Source organism: Capra hircus, chromosome 29 (genome assembly GCF_001704415.2).
Source record: "Capra hircus breed San Clemente chromosome 29, ASM170441v1, whole genome shotgun sequence".
Classification (NCBI taxonomy): domain Eukaryota; kingdom Metazoa; phylum Chordata; class Mammalia; order Artiodactyla; family Bovidae; genus Capra; species Capra hircus.
Window position 1 is genome coordinate 45,288,877 of NC_030836.1, and position 15,356 is coordinate 45,304,232.

Below are 15,356 nucleotides of genomic sequence, written 5' to 3' on the forward strand. Positions count from 1 at the left end.
TATTTTACTGTGGGCTTCCCTGGTGGTGCGGTGGTAAAGAATCTGCCTGCCAATGCAGGAGACACAGGTTCAATCCCTGGGTAGGGAAGATCCCCCAGAAAAGGGAATGGCAACCCACTCCAGTATTCATGCCTGGTAAGTCCTATGAACAGAGGAGCTTGGTGGGCTATGGTTCCTGGGGTCACACAGAGTTGGACACACCTGAAGCACAAATGCATTTCAGTTTAAGCTGTGCCATGACAGACTTCCCTCCATCCTTCCAGTGCAGGGGCCATGGGTTCGATCCCTCATTGGGTAACCAAGATCCCATGTGTATTGCCAAGAAATTAAAAATACTACTACTAACAATTTAAATAAAGTGTACATGGGTCAGAGACTGGTAATTCTTAGCACAACCTGGGCAGAGAAATGTGAGTGGCAAGACCGATTACTTCAATCTCCTCCTGGGCACCTGACTCTCTTCTCAACCAAGATAAAGCCACTGAGCTAAGGGCCTCCAGATTCAGCCAACTGAAATGCAAACTGTCCAGTGAGAATTTGAATTTCAACTAAACTGCATTCTTAGAAAAATGTACAAGTATATCCCATGCAATATATGGTGCATACTTACAGTACTAAGTTACTGGTTTATCTGAAATCTGAACTTAACTAGCTAGCCTGTATTTTATCTGGCAACCCCAGTCCACCAGCAGTGCTGAGGCCCTGACTGGATCTGAGAAAAAAACATGTGAAGAGAATTCCCAGATGCGACCTAACAGGGCAGGGAGAACACAGTGGGAAGACCTCAGGGGTCCAACAGCCTGGGTTCCGATCGGGGCTCCACCAAGCCCACCTAGCTCTGGGCAGGCTGCACAACCTCCAGGCCTTGATTTCTTCATCTGTAAAATCAGCACTAATGACAGTCATGTGCACAGGCTGCGTACAAAGATCAAACGAGTTAATGTGTGCAGCGTGCTCAGAAGAGTGTCTGGCACATAAACTGGCCTTTATTATAAATGTCAGTTTTCAGTATCAGCAGTACAGAGGCTGAAGTGGGGACCAGCCCTGCTTCTGATGGGCAGAGGTAGGCGGGGCTGGGGCCGTGAAGGGGAACCAGAGGCAGCCGGGTCAGGCCAGGCTATGCAAGAAGCACCTTATTTGTGAAGAAGACGCTTTGAACTACAACCGGACCCTCATAGCCTCCTGAGTCAAAGCAAGCTGGACCGCCTAAGAAATGAGGTCACCCCACTCAGGCACATCCTCTGGGCGAGGACCTGTGAGCCGCCCACACCAGGTGCCGCTGGCTCTCCTGGCTCCCTGGCGCTGCCCTTTCCAACGCTGGGCTTGGTGACAGTGAGCTGGCAATGTGAAACCGACCCCAGTGGGCGTCTGCACACGACAGAAATCAGCAAATGCTACAACTAGGGCCCTTTCCTCACCTCCCTGGGACCCACAGTTCAAAGAACACCCAGACGGGCTGAGCATCCCGCAGTGACCTAAAGAAAGACATTAAGCATGGCCTGGGTGAGGGGCACCCTTCTTCACTTTCCCTTTTGGCTACAGAACTCAAAGAGGCTTCTGGGGGAAGTTGATAGCGATACAGTCTTCAAGAAACAAAAAAACTCTCAGATAAACAGTCTAACTTACACCTAAAGCAATTAGAGAAAGAAGAACAAACAAAACTCAAAGTTAGTTGAAGGAGAGAAATTATAAAGATCAGAGTAAAATTAAATGAAATAGAGACAAAAAATAATAGAAAAGGTAACAATAGAAAAGGTTGATGAAAAGCTAGTTCTTTGAAAAGATAAGCAAAATTGATAAGCCTTTAGCCATAAAAAGGGGGGAGGGCTCAAATCAATAAAATTAGCAATGAAAAAGGAGAAGTTACAGGTGACACCACAGAATACAGAGGATCGTAAGAGAACACTGCAAGCAACTGTATGCCAATAACACGGACAGCCTAGAAGAAATGGACAAATTCTTAGAAAAGTATAATCTTCCAAGTCTGAACCAAGAAGAAATATAAAATATGAACAGACCAGTCACAAGTACTGTAACTGAAACTGAATTTTAAACTTCCAACAAACAGAAGTCCAGTACCAGATGGCTTCACAGGTGAATTCTATCAAATATTTAGAGAAGAGTTGAAATCAACTCTGAATATTCATTGGAAGGACTGATGCTGAAGCTGAGGCTCCAATACTTTGGCCACCTGATGCAAAGAGCCTACTCATTGCAAAAGACCCTGATGCTAGCAAAGATTGAAGGCAAAAGGAGAAGACAGCAGCAGTGGATGAGATGATTAGATAGGATCACTGACTCGATGGACACGAATTTGAGCAAACTCTGGGAGACAATGGGGAACAGAGGAGCCTAGCGTGCTATAGTCCACGGGGTTGCAAAGTGTCAGACACCACTCAGCAACTGAACAACCACCACCACCTATGGTCAATTAATCTACAACAAAGGAGACAAAAGTTTCCAATGGAGAAAAGAAAGTCTCTTCAATAAGTGGTGCTGGGAAAACTGGACAATTACCTGTAAAAGAATAAATTAGAACATTCTCCAGTACCATACACACACAAAAAAACTCAAGATGTATTAAAGACCCAAATATAAAATCAGATACTGTAAAACTCTTAGAGGAAAACATAGGCAGAACACTCTTAGACATAAATCACAGCAATATCTCTTCAGACCCACCTCCTAGAATAATGAAAATAACAACAAACAAATGGGATCCAGTTAAACTTAAAAGCTTTTGCACAGTAAAGGAAATCATACAAACTAAAAAGACAGCCCCCAGAATGGGAGAAAATATTTGCAAACGAAGCTACCAATAAAGGATTAATCTCCAAAATACACAGACAGTTCATGTAGCTCAATATAAAAAAGTCCAATCATAAAATTGGCTGCGTGATGTGCAGTGCTTAGTCGCTCAGTCATGTCTGACTCTGCGACCCCATGAACAGGAGCCCGCCACCCTCCTCTGTCCATGGGGATTCTCCAGGTAAGAATACTGGCGTGGGTCACCATGCCCTCCTCCAGGGGATCCCCCAACCCTGGGATCGAACCCTCGTCTCCCACATTGCAGGCAGATTCTTTACCATCTGAGCCACAGGGAAGCCAGAAGATCTAAATATTTCTTCAAATAAGACATACAGGTGACCAAAAAGCACATGAAAAGATACTCAACATCACTAATCATCAGTTCAGTTCGTCACCCAGTCGTATCCAATTCTTTTGAGACCCCATGGACTGCAGCAACACCAGGCTTCCCTGTCCAACATGCTAATTATCAGAGAAATGCAAATCAAAACTACAACGAGATGCCACCTAACATTGGTCAAAATGGCCATCATCAGAAAATCTATAAACAAGAGTTAGAGAGGGTATGGAGAAAAGGCTGATTCTTTACCACTGAGTCTCCTGGGAAGCCCAAATCAACTATACTCCTATAAAGAGGCCTTTGTGTCTTTTGTTAAAAGTCTCTTGTATAGAGTGCTTAATTCGGTCAAAACATGAGGATGAGCTAAGGAAGAAATGAATCAGAAACTCTTCCTACACTCAAGGCAGTTCAGAAACCATTCTGCAACACTAATGAAACTCATTTAACAATGTGAAAATTAGTCCTTGCTTTTTAGGGAACTGATTTCCTTGTTCATATAACCTTGATATCTTTTCTCTCCCCACCCCCACCCCCCCCCCCACCTCTCTTTCTTAAGCAACAGAGGTATTTGCAAGTTGAAATGTGAGGATTTAAAACAATAGCTGTTGGATATACATGTCAAATGTCTATTCTGTAACAGAACTTACCCTGTCCCTCCCCCATTCCAGATGACACACACTCCCCAAAACCCAATACCTCTTGTCCTCTGTCCCCAGAGAACTTCCGTTTGGGGGTCATTTTTGCCCTTCCCTTTTCCACATATAGTCAAGAAGGCCCATCAGCTCTTCCTCTGAAGTCACTCACATCCTCCTTCCTTTCTTTTCCACTAACCCACCCCTGATAGCAGCCTTTTTACTACCTGAACTACTGTAAAAGCCCCCCATCCATGACCACCCATTGCCACTGGCTGGCTTTAGCTAGCAATTCATGCTGTATACCAGGGAGAACACTACCAAATGCAGGATTCCTTTCACTCTCTTAAAAAAACCTGCTATGACCTTTATTGCCCACAGGTAAGAATCTTGCCTCCCATCATTAGTCCCACCTGCCTGTCAAGCCTCACTTCCCACCACCCCTCAGCCTCCAGGGTCCTAACATCAGCCAAACTGCCTCCTCCTCGTTCCCAAGTAGTCCAAGCACACTCCTGTCTCCAGTCAGAGCACTCCCTCCACTGAGACGCTCCCCACCTGGATGCCCTTTTCTCTGCGCAAAGCCTGCTCCTGTCTGGGTAATTTTTTTTTCTTTCCCGCCCCAAATCCCACCAAAACTGTTGTTATTCAGTTGCTAAGTCGTTTCTGACTCTTTGCAACCCCATGGACTGTAGCCCACCAGGTTTCTCCATCCTTCACTATCTCCCAGAGCGTGTTCACATTCATGTCCATCTCATCCTCTGCCGCCCTCTTCTCGTTTTGCCCTCAATCTTTCCCAGCATCAGGGTCTTTTCCAATGAGTCTGTTCTTCGCATCAGGTAGCCAAAGTATTGGAGCCTCAGCTTCAGCATCAGTCCTTCCAATGAATATTCAGGGTTGATTTTCTTTAGGATGGACTGAGTAAAAGAGATTTTTGTTTTTACATTTTTTTTTATTGGACCATTTGTTTTTCCAAGTCTTTAGTGAATTTGTTACAATATTGCTTCAGTTTTACATTTTGGTTTATTGACTGTGAGGTATTTTGGGTCTTGGCTCCCCAACCAGGGGTTGAACCCACACACTCCCTGCATCAGGAGGCAAAGTCTTAACCAATGGCCAACCAGGGAAGTCCCAAGAGGTTTTTGTTTTTTAAGCTGTCAATCCCCAAGAACACGGAGACCAGGAGGGGAGACCACAGGAACATCACGGCCCTACCTGGTGGTGGGAAGGCTGATCATCTATCAGTGTCCACCACAGAATCCAAGAAGGGCAGGGAACTGTGAGCCAGGTCCTGGGATGAACCAGCTGATACGTACAATGGAAGCTGGTGAGAGCTTCTGAGAAGCAGTTAGTCCCTAGATCCTCATGCTGCTGGAGACCACCCTCCCCTGCCCTCTCCTGAAGAACAGAGGTCTGCTCTCTGGAGAGGGCGAAGCTCAGGGTCTGCACTGGGGGTGCGAGGCACAGCTGAGGGCCGGCGTACTCTGTCAGAAACGTGAGGGGAAGGTTAAGTGAGCCTATTCATCCTGTCCCCTCGCCCACTCAGCCCCTGGAGAGCAAGCAGCCAGCCCTTCCCCTCCTCCAATACCTGACCCAGCCCAAGAGTGAAGACCTCAGGATATTGCTACTGAGGTTCCCCAACAAACAGCGTGCCTCATCAACTATGCAAGTGGGAAGCTGGACTCCCAGGCAGTTTTTAGCCCCTACTACTAATTGTGAGCAGGCAACCAAAGATCCCTGGGCAGCTGAGAACAGATTCCTTCAAAGACAGAGACCAAAGAAAAACAGCAGAAAAAATGCCATCTGGAAGAAACAGTTAATGCAAGGAGGAAAAACTTAAACATGGCACTAATATCCTCAAAGAAGCAAGAGATTACACAGGTGAGACAACAGGATGCTCACACCTATTTTTAAAGACCTAATCAGAGAGCAAGAAAAGCTCTTGGAAATTAAAAATATGATGGGAAAGACAAAAAAAAAGTCAGTAGAAGGGTTGGAAGATTAGGTTAAGGGAATCTCCTAGAGACTGAAACCAAAGGACAAAGAAATGGAAAGTAGAAAAGAAAGGGGAAAAAATGTGAGGCCATTCAAGAGATTCAAAAATTAAATAACAGAAAGAGAGGACAGGGAAAACACAGGGGAAGAAATAACTCAAGACACCCCCAGGACAGGAGGTCACGTTTCCACACGGAAGTATGCATTGAGCCAACAGGAGGGACGAGTGCAGACCCACACCACTCATGGCGTGACATGTCAGACATGGTAAGCTTTCTGAAAGTGGGGGAAAGGGGGCACAAAGAACCCCAAATCAGCAAGGTTTTGGATTTCTCAACAGCAACTTGGGAAGATAGAAAGGTACAAAGCAGTCTTCAAAACTGCAAAGGGAAAATGATTTCCAGCCTGAAACTCTCCATCCAGCGGAACCATCAATTATGTGTGAAGGTGAAATAAAAAGAAAGAACAGGGCTGCTACGACTGACCTCCAGGTGATGCTTCTCAAGGAGCTACTGTGGATGAGCCCCATCCCAAATGAGGGGCGAACAGGCCAGAAGGGAGCAGAAGCCGCGAGAAGAGGAAGGCAGAGGTGCCCGCAGCGCAGCACAGAGAGGGGCACCAAGTGAGGCGTGGACGGCTCAGAGCCGCTCCCGGGCCGCTTCAGCCAGGGGCCCTGAAGGAGAACGGAGCCAGCGGGCCACTGATGGGACGCGGCCTCTGGGTGAACCTGTGATGAAGGCAGGCAGCCTGACTGACACAGGGATGCTAAATTGATTGCTCCTCTGTGACTGCTTCTTCCAATGTTCCCAAGGTCCATCTGTGTTGTTGCAGGTAACAGGACTCCATTTAACTGCCCAAGAATATCCCACTGTACAGACACACCACGTTTTGTCAACCCACTCAATGGACATTTCGGTTGTTCCTGCTCTTGGGCTATTATGAATGCACTGTGGTGAACACTGGTGTACAAGCTTCAGGCGCACGTGTTTTTCCTCTCTCTTGGGTACATATTGCCGGATGGTATGGCAACTCTACGGTTAACCACCTGAGGAATAGGCAGATGGTTCTCCACAGCTGGGCTCCATTTTCTATTTCACCAGCAACATGTAAGGGCTCCAATTCTTCTACATCCTCGCCAAAACTTGTTATCATCTGTCTTTGTGACCAGCCATTCTAGGGGGTATGAAGTGATATCTGTGTGGTTTTGATTTACATTTCCCTGATGACCACAGATGTTGAGCATACTGGCCATGTGGACATCTCCTTTGGCAAAATGTCTACTCTGAGTCCCTGCCTTTGGATTATTTATATCTCTTGTTGAGCTGTTAGAGTTTGAAAAATTATATATTCTAGACACGAGTGCCGATCAGATACATGGTTCGCAAAAACCTTCTCCCATTCTTTGAACTGCCTTTTCACTTTGATACCATCCTTTGCTGCACAAAGGTTTTTAATATTGATGAAGCCTCATTTATCTATTTTTAAAATCTTATTGTGTGTGTTTTTGCTGTCGTATCTAAGAAACCACTGCCTAACCCAGTATCACAAAGATTTATGACTGTTTTCTTCTGAGAGTTTTATACCTTTAGTTCTTACATTTATGTCTTTGATCCACTTTGAATTTCCTGTGTGGTATGAGGTTGGGGTTCAGCTTCGTTCCTTTGCATTTGGATGTCCAGTTGTTTCAGCACCCATTTGTTGAAAAGACTATTCTTTCCCTATTTTAAATTATCTTGTTGAGCTCAACTGACTACAAATGTAAGGGTTTGTTTCTCAGCTCTCAACTCTAGTCCATCGATCTATGTCAGTCCTTATGTTACTGCCACGGTATCTTGATTACTGTAGCTTTGTGGTAAGCTTTGTGTGAGTTCTCTACGTTCTTTTTCAAGATTCCTTTGGCTGTCTGGTTCCCTTGCATTTCCATGTGAATTTTAGGCACATTCTGTCATCTGCAAGTAAAGGCAGCTGGAACTGAGAAAGATATGACATTGAATCTGTAGATCAATTTAAGGAATGTTGCCATCTTAACAATATTAAGCCTTCTCATCATGAACATAGGGAGTCCATTTATTTATTCAGGTTTTCTTTCATTTTTCAACAATGTTTTATATGCTTAGAAGTTTTTCACTTCTGTTAAATTTATTCCTGAATATTTTATTCTTTTTGATGATACTATAAATGGAATTTTCTTCCTTTCCATTGACTGCCTCTGTATAGAAATACAATTGACTTTTGTGTATGGACCTTGTTCCTGCAACCTTGCTGAACTCCTTTATTAGCTTTAAAAGATTTTAGTGACTTCCGTAGATTTTCCTATATAAGACTGCGTCAGCTGTAAAGATACTTTTACTCCTTCCTTTCCAACCTGCATGCCTTTCATTTCATTATCTTTCCTAATTGCCCTTAATGATCAAAGCTTAACTGGTGACTAATTTTGATTTGGAGACAGCCTCTGCCCGAAGAGCAGCAGCTGCCATGACCCTTAGGAGGGTCACACTCTGCTTGCCACACCTGTTGATTTGTTTCCACCAGGAACGAGCCTTTGGGAGGTTTCCTGGTTGGTTCCTCTCCTCTCACCTCCCTGCATCCCCCTTCTCTGCTCCAAGCCAGGGAAGCTGAGGCCTGTGGACAGAGGCACCTGGGTCCCCCCACTGGCTGGCATCCTGCAGGTTCAGCCAATGGGAGGCCTGAAGGAGACAGGAGGCTGGGAGTGGAGAAACGTGGGTTCTGATCTTCCCCAATCTTTACTGCCCTTGATGCCACAGTCCTGACTTGGGATCCATCCGGCTGCTCTGACAGTCCCAGCTGGGCGCTCTTGCCTCCACACTCTCAATCCGCCCTGGAGGCTGGAGGAAACATTCACGATTTCCTCTCCAACCCCACCGGGCCTAGAGGTTGCAATGACTTCCCACTGTGGCTCGTCCCTGGGTGCCCCAACCTCCCTTGTTGGGTTCCTGATTGTCTTGGCTGATTAATTCAGTTTATCAGGATCAATGCATGACCATCAACCATTCCCGGCAGCTTTTACTGCTATTCTGCTAAACACCCACACCCCAAACATCCCTACAGAGGAAGGCCCAGAACCTCGCTCAGTGTTAAAACCTGGTTCCCTGGTAAACTGATCACCAACATGCAGGGTCCACGAACTGAGGAGATAGTGAGGGAATTTGGTGGCAAAAAGCTTCCATTCCTGGAATGAAGAAAGAAAACAGCAACCCAGACAGGACATGACCTTGACTATCGCTGCTGCTGCTTTCCCTCCTTTTTCTTGATTCCCTAGAAAAGATGTTCCTTTGAGGCCCCCTGATCTGACCTTTCACTCTGCTTTGGAATTTGAGCACAAAAACTGTTCAGAGGCTTCCCAGGGACCAAGTCCTAGACGTCCACTACTGCTGGTTTAATCCTAATGACCACAGTCACCTGGCAAAGCGTCAGGAGCACAGATACCGTCTGTGTGGGCTTGCTGCCGAGTGCCAGCCATGGCATTAAGAGCTTCAGGTTACCTCATGTAACCACTGAGAACCTTGTAGGGCGAGTAGCAGAGCCCCAGCTATGTAAGTCAGGGAACAGAAACTCAAGATTAAGTAGGTTGGCCATGGTCTCCAAGCTCAAAGGTGCTCGCCTTCCACTCTGTCCATCATCCTAAGCTGTGTCCCGGTCGTGGCCCTGCTCCCCAAGAGTCTGCTGTGGACAGATTTAAGGTCTACCATCCTGGGACTTCCCTGGTGGTCCAGTGGCTAAGGCTCTGCACTCCCAGCGTAGCGGGCCAGGATTCAATCCCTGGTCAGGGAACCAGATCCCACATGCCGTACCTAAAGATCCTGTATGCCTCAACTGAGACCCAGCACAGCCAAATAAAAAATGATGAAAATAAAATATTTTGTAAAAAGATCTACCACCCTCCCTAGATTATCCGTCACCACCCTCTCTCGCCCCTGCCTGCCACCCCTCAACTGTTCCTCCCTGACCATCACGCTTGCCTCACTGCGGGCAGGTAGGGCTGCTTCCCCCACCAGCTGGCCCAGCGTCACACCCACGCCTCGTCCCTCCAGCACAGCTTCTCGTCCTGTCCCTCCAGCATAGGTGAACTGTGCCCGCTGGTCCTATGCCCATCCGTGGAGCAACAAACCTCCCCCGGGTTGTTTTGAAGTTTTGCAACGATGGCCAGAGGCTCACAGCCACACACCGGCCTTTACCCACCAGGGCACGCCCAGGGAGGGGAGGGGCAGGGCAGCCACCAGCCAGTCCGGCATCTACAACCGCAGGCCCTTTTGCCTACTGGGCAGTTTCTGAGGAACCAAGACTCCCTCTCTGCCCTCCAACAGCAACGGGCGTGATCCCTTGAAGAAAACAGCGTCTCCTTCAACATGTTAGATTGCTGAAAATCCTCCAGGGAGGAAGGAGCATTCCAGCTGAGGACTTTAGACTTCATGGGAAAACAGTTTGGAGACCTAAGGTAGTAAATGAATTACGAAAACCCGGGCGACAGCCTGCCTTTCCCACCTTCTCAGTCCCAGCCTAAAGGTCCTTCTCCTGGAGGCCCTCACAGTGCCCCTCATCCCTCTCTGAGGGAAGAGGTCATGTCTTATGATAATTACAAAAACAATAATAATAATAGCTACAAGTGTCTGCTGGGCTTCCCAGATGGCAAAGGGGTAAGGAATCCACCTGCCCATGGATTAATGCTAGAGACGCAGGAGACACGTTTTGACCCCTGGGTCAGGAAGATTCCCCTGGAGAAGGAAATGGCAACCCACTCCAGTATTCTTGCCTGAAAAATCCCATGGACAGAGGAGCCTGGCGGGCTACAGTCCATGGGGTTGCAAAGAGTTGGACGCGACTAAGCACGCACCAGCGCCAGGTCTGGACGAGGCCCCAGCCAGGTCATTCCAAACACTTAGGAGGCAGGTATTATCCCATTTGAAACTGTACTGAGTGGCAACTTTGTTGCTGTTGTTCAGCAACTTGCATACTATAATCCTATTTAACAATATTCTTACAGCTCTCTCCAGTTTATAAAGTACTTTATCTTTTTTTTAGGATTCTTTTTTGATGTGGATGATATTTTAGGCCTTTATTGAGTTTGTTATAATATTGTTTGTTTTATGGTTTTGGCTGCAAAGCACATGGGATCTATTGGAAGGTGAAGTCTTAACCAATGGACCGCCAGGCAAGTTCCTAAAGTACTTTAATGGACACTCTCATTGGGCTTCCCTGGTGGCTCATCTGGTAAAGAATCTGCCTGCAATGTGGGAAACCTGGGTTTGATCCCTGGGTTGGGAAGATCCCCTGGAGAAGGGAAAGGGTACCCACTCCCGTATTCTGGCCTGAAGAAGTCCATGGACTGTATAGCCCATGGGATCGCAAACAGTCGGACATGACTAAGTAACTTTCACTTTCAGACACTCTCATTTGCTACTAACAGGAACCTTGACTAGGCGAACGGCCAGCAGCATCTTCGCAGTTTCATTTTTGAGACAAGGAGAATGGCCTTTCTGGCCCCATCTGCCCCTACCCCAGCACCGCCTCCTGACCTCCCTGCCGCCTCGGTGTTCTGTCCTGCAGCCCTTACCATTTTTACTCACTGCACCAGCATCCCGGGAGCTGGAGCTCTGGCAGGATAAAGGGGAAAAACAGCCAGGGTCTGGGGGCAAGGGGGAGTGGGTGACAGTTGGGTGAAGTTAGGCAGAAGCCTCCCCGCATTGAGGGCAGAGCCCTGACGAAGTGAAGGTGGGGGCCACACACCCTCATACCACCAGCTGTGGCCCCTACACCATGTGATTCCACAGGAAGGGCAAGGTCTGACAGAAAACTCAGGTTCAATTTCCAGCTTCGCCACCATATAACCTGGAGGATCAATTGACCTCTCAGCACCTGTGTGATACTGTAATCTATAAGAATCATATAACCTTGGTGGTTTTGTTTGTTTTTTTCCAGGTTCCAGAGGGCAGAGCTCCTAAAGCCCTTGGAATTTCCTGAGTGGCAGGAGAGACAGGAGCAACTTTTCTCATTCATAATTAGCTCTGCTCAATCACACCTGGGATTATGATAATGGGGTGACTCCTGGAGAGCCCCTAGACAGTGTCAGGATGGGGGCTGGTTGCCAGAGGAATCAACCCTGTGATAAGAAGTTTGGAACTTTCAGCCCCACTCCCCTACATGGAGGGGAGGGACTGGCCACCAGACCTGTGTAAGGGAACTTCCATAAAGACTCCAAATGATGGACTTCAGAGAACTTCCAGGTTGGTGAATCCACCCATGTGCCAAGGGGTGGTACACCCCCATCCGTGGGGACGGAAGCCCCTGCACCTCGGATCCTTCCAGATCTTGCCCTATGTATGTCCTATCTACCTCTTTATCTGACTGTTCACAGTATCCTTTATAGTAAAGCTGCTAATAGCAAAGCACTTTTCTCAATTCTGTGACCAGGAACCTGAGGAGGAGTCAGGGGGCTCTGATGCACAGCTGGCTGGCGGGAAGTCCAGGAGGCCAGCCTTAGAGTTAGAGTCTGAAGCAGGGGCTGCATGTGGAACTGAGCGCTTCACCTGTGGCACTGCACCAACTCTCCGTGTCAGAACTGATTCAGCGTCAGAACTGAACTGAATGGGAGGATACCTAGCTGATGTCTGCAGAGAACTGGAGAACGGTTAGTGCGGGGGAAAACCCACATAGTCAACGTCAGAAGTGTTATGAGTGAAAAGCAGTTCACACCCGTCAGCCCACCTATAAAGCAGGCTTACCTGCCCAACGAAGAGCAGACTCACATAGAAAAGACCCTGATGCCGGGAAAGATTGAAGGCAGGAGAAGGGGATAACAGAGGATGAGATGGTTGGATGGCATCATTGACTCAATGGACATGAGCTTGAGCAAGCTCTGGGAGATGGTGAAGGACAGGGAAGCCTGGCATGCTGCAGTCCATGGGGTCGCAAAGAGTCAGACACGACTGAGCGACTGAACAACAGCAATCTGCCCAACACAGAGGGCTGATGAGTGAGTGACCTGTTGTACTGGAAACTGCAGACCATCCCTGCGGTTTCATAAACTGTAAACTGCAAAACGTCCTCAATGATTAGATTTCATACAATCAGAGCCATCAAGTGTTTATCAAGCACTGATTGCCGTAACACATACTTGATGAACAGAGGATAATATAGACATGACCTGTGTCTTCAAGAAACTTTCTGTCTGGCGAGAAGACAAGACCAGCACATTTGAAATATAAGAACTATTTAACACCTGGTGTACGTAAAGGAGTTGGCGGAAGGCAGCTGAGAAGAGCTGGGTATGGTGTCACGGGGGAGGGGATTTGACTCATACTCAGAGGAAGGATCCACTTGAGAGGTCCTAGCAGGCTGCAACACCTGGCACATGGGGTGTTGGTGGGCAGATGGGCAGTGAGAGCCAGGGCCCTCCTCTTCCTGCAAGCCTGACTAGTTTAGGGTCAGGGTCAGGCGTCACCAAGTAGATGCTGATCAAGTGAAAAGTCTGGTATGGAATCAACAGAAAATGAAGTTGGAGACGTTCAGTGAAATGAGAAGCAAGGAAAAGGCCCTCATTCATCCATCCATTCATTCGCTATTGATTGAGCGTTCGTAACACGCCAGGCACTTGGACAAAGAGAAGAGGTCCCTGCCCCCATGAAACGGACACTTCATTCCAGTCAGAAGGAGACCAAATACACATTAAGATTGTCCCAGATCCATCCACACTAGTAAGTACTGACAGCCTCATCTCTGACTTCCTCCTCCTGACAGGCGTCTCTTCGAGTTGCCTGACCGCGAATAAAGTCAGAGGTACCACATCCCTTCATCCCTGGTCCAGGACACTACGGAGAAAAGGCAACTTCTGCTCAACTTCTGCTCAACTTCTGCTCCTGGAAAGTTTGGGACAAAACAAAGGGAACTGCATGTCCGTCCCCTTCATCTGTTCCTTGAAACACAAACACAGCACACACAGCCAGTCTCTCCCTTCTCCTTGAATCTTTATCCCATGACCTGGAGGAGAGTTTGGCCTGTTTGCCATTGAAGATAAGAACCAGAAGCCATCTGGGGCCCGTTTCTGTTTTTCCTCCCCGTAAACTGAGGGAAAGGTTTTCTTCTAAGCAAATGGGAGAGGTCCGCCCTGCTTACACCTGAACTGTGAGTCTGCTCAAATGCCAGAAAGCTGGCCTCCCAGGAGGCGGTGCCACCTGCTTTCCATTCACTGCTGTCTAGGATACAATCACAGACTCATGTCCGGAGGAGAGCTGATCTTTCCCAGGCTCCTAAGGGAGAGCCAGGCCTTCCGGCTCGGGGCTCCAGTGCACTTCATCTAGACCCGAGTGAGCCAAGGACGTGCATCTCAGCACGTGTCTGCTTCAGGCCCCTGGCCTGGTGCTGTGCTCAGAGCAGACACTCCCCCTGACTGCCGCCAGCTGCACCATCTCCGCAAGGGACCCCAGGCAAAGGAACCAGGTGGCCTTTCCCCTAAATGCTGCCACCACACAAAGTCATCCTGGCCCAGAGCTCCAGGACCCACGGCCCATCTTCCTCTGTCCCCAGGTCTTGGGCAGAACCCTTTCTGACCGTCAGGTAGGGTTTGTCTTCCTTGGGCTCCTCAGTTTTGCCCACCCCTGACCAGTGTCCCCACTGGCCCGTGAGCAATGGTCCAGTCCAGCCCTCCCAGGCTCCTGCCCCAGAATCCCCCTGCCGTCTCCTTTCCCAAGTATGAGAAGGCTGCCAACTTCCAGAGAGGAGAGAAACGGCGGCCACAGTGCGTGCACGCCCCCCCAGAAGAGCAACCTGGAGGCACTGAGGGTGGTCCCCTTACCGCGGCAGCTGGTCCGCAGGGCCCAGGGAGGCCACGCTGTCCTCGGTGCCGGAGCAAACACCCAAGTCTGGGCCCTCTGCCGGCTGCCTGTTTATAAGTGACGTTCTGGGTTAAGCCTCTGTCAATGACTTTCCAGAATTGCCCCCTCCCTTACGGCTCAGGGGAGAGAGAGGCTGCTTGTGAGCCAATCTCCAACTCACGACTAGACCTTGAACAGACTGTTTGAGAAAAGGCAAAAAACACAAAATCAGGTCAGGGGTGAGTTGGGAGGAGGCGGTGAAAAGCCGCTGCCCGAGGGTTCTGGCGGAAGGATTAAAGGGCAGTGTGTTTGGGTTTTACAGGGGGCAGAGGAGCAGGCCAGGGATGGAGAGCTGGGCAGGAGAGGGACCTTCTGGCCTAAGAAAAGGAGCAGAGGATCCCACGGGAGCAGAAAAACTGAGGCATCTAATGTCCTTCTCCTCCTGCTGAGTCCTCAGGATGTCTCAGGCTGTCCCCTGGGAACAGGTGACATCATGGGCCAGGAGACTGGGTTCCTCGCAAGGGCACATGTCACCTCGTGGCTCTTACGGGCTGTTGACCTGGTGTGAGCAAGGGTTTTATTTTTTTAATTTAATTTTTGGCCACACTGTGCAGCTTGCCCCCGACCAGGGATTGAACCTGGGCAACGGCAGTGAAAGCGCCGAATCCTAACCACTAGACCACAAGGGAACTCCCTTAGCAAGGTTTTAAAAGGCTTGCCCACACTACTGAGCCCACCCAGACCAGTTCATTTAAG

At 48.5% G+C, this 15,356-nt stretch overlaps 1 protein-coding gene across 9 annotated transcripts in view; it reads right to left on the reverse strand.

Annotated features, from left to right (window-relative positions):
* Positions 1-15,356, reverse strand: part of PC (pyruvate carboxylase) — a 101,600-nt gene that overhangs the window by 39,008 nt on the left and 47,236 nt on the right. For 2 of the 9 annotated variants that reach the window (XM_018043136.1, XM_018043142.1), the window contains exon 1: positions 14,582-14,682. The exons of the other annotated variants lie outside the window; for them this stretch is intronic. The gene's annotated coding sequence lies outside the window, so the exon portion shown is untranslated. Of the gene's footprint in view, positions 1-14,581; positions 14,683-15,356 lie in introns of those variants that run through there. 9 annotated transcript variants of the gene reach the window in all.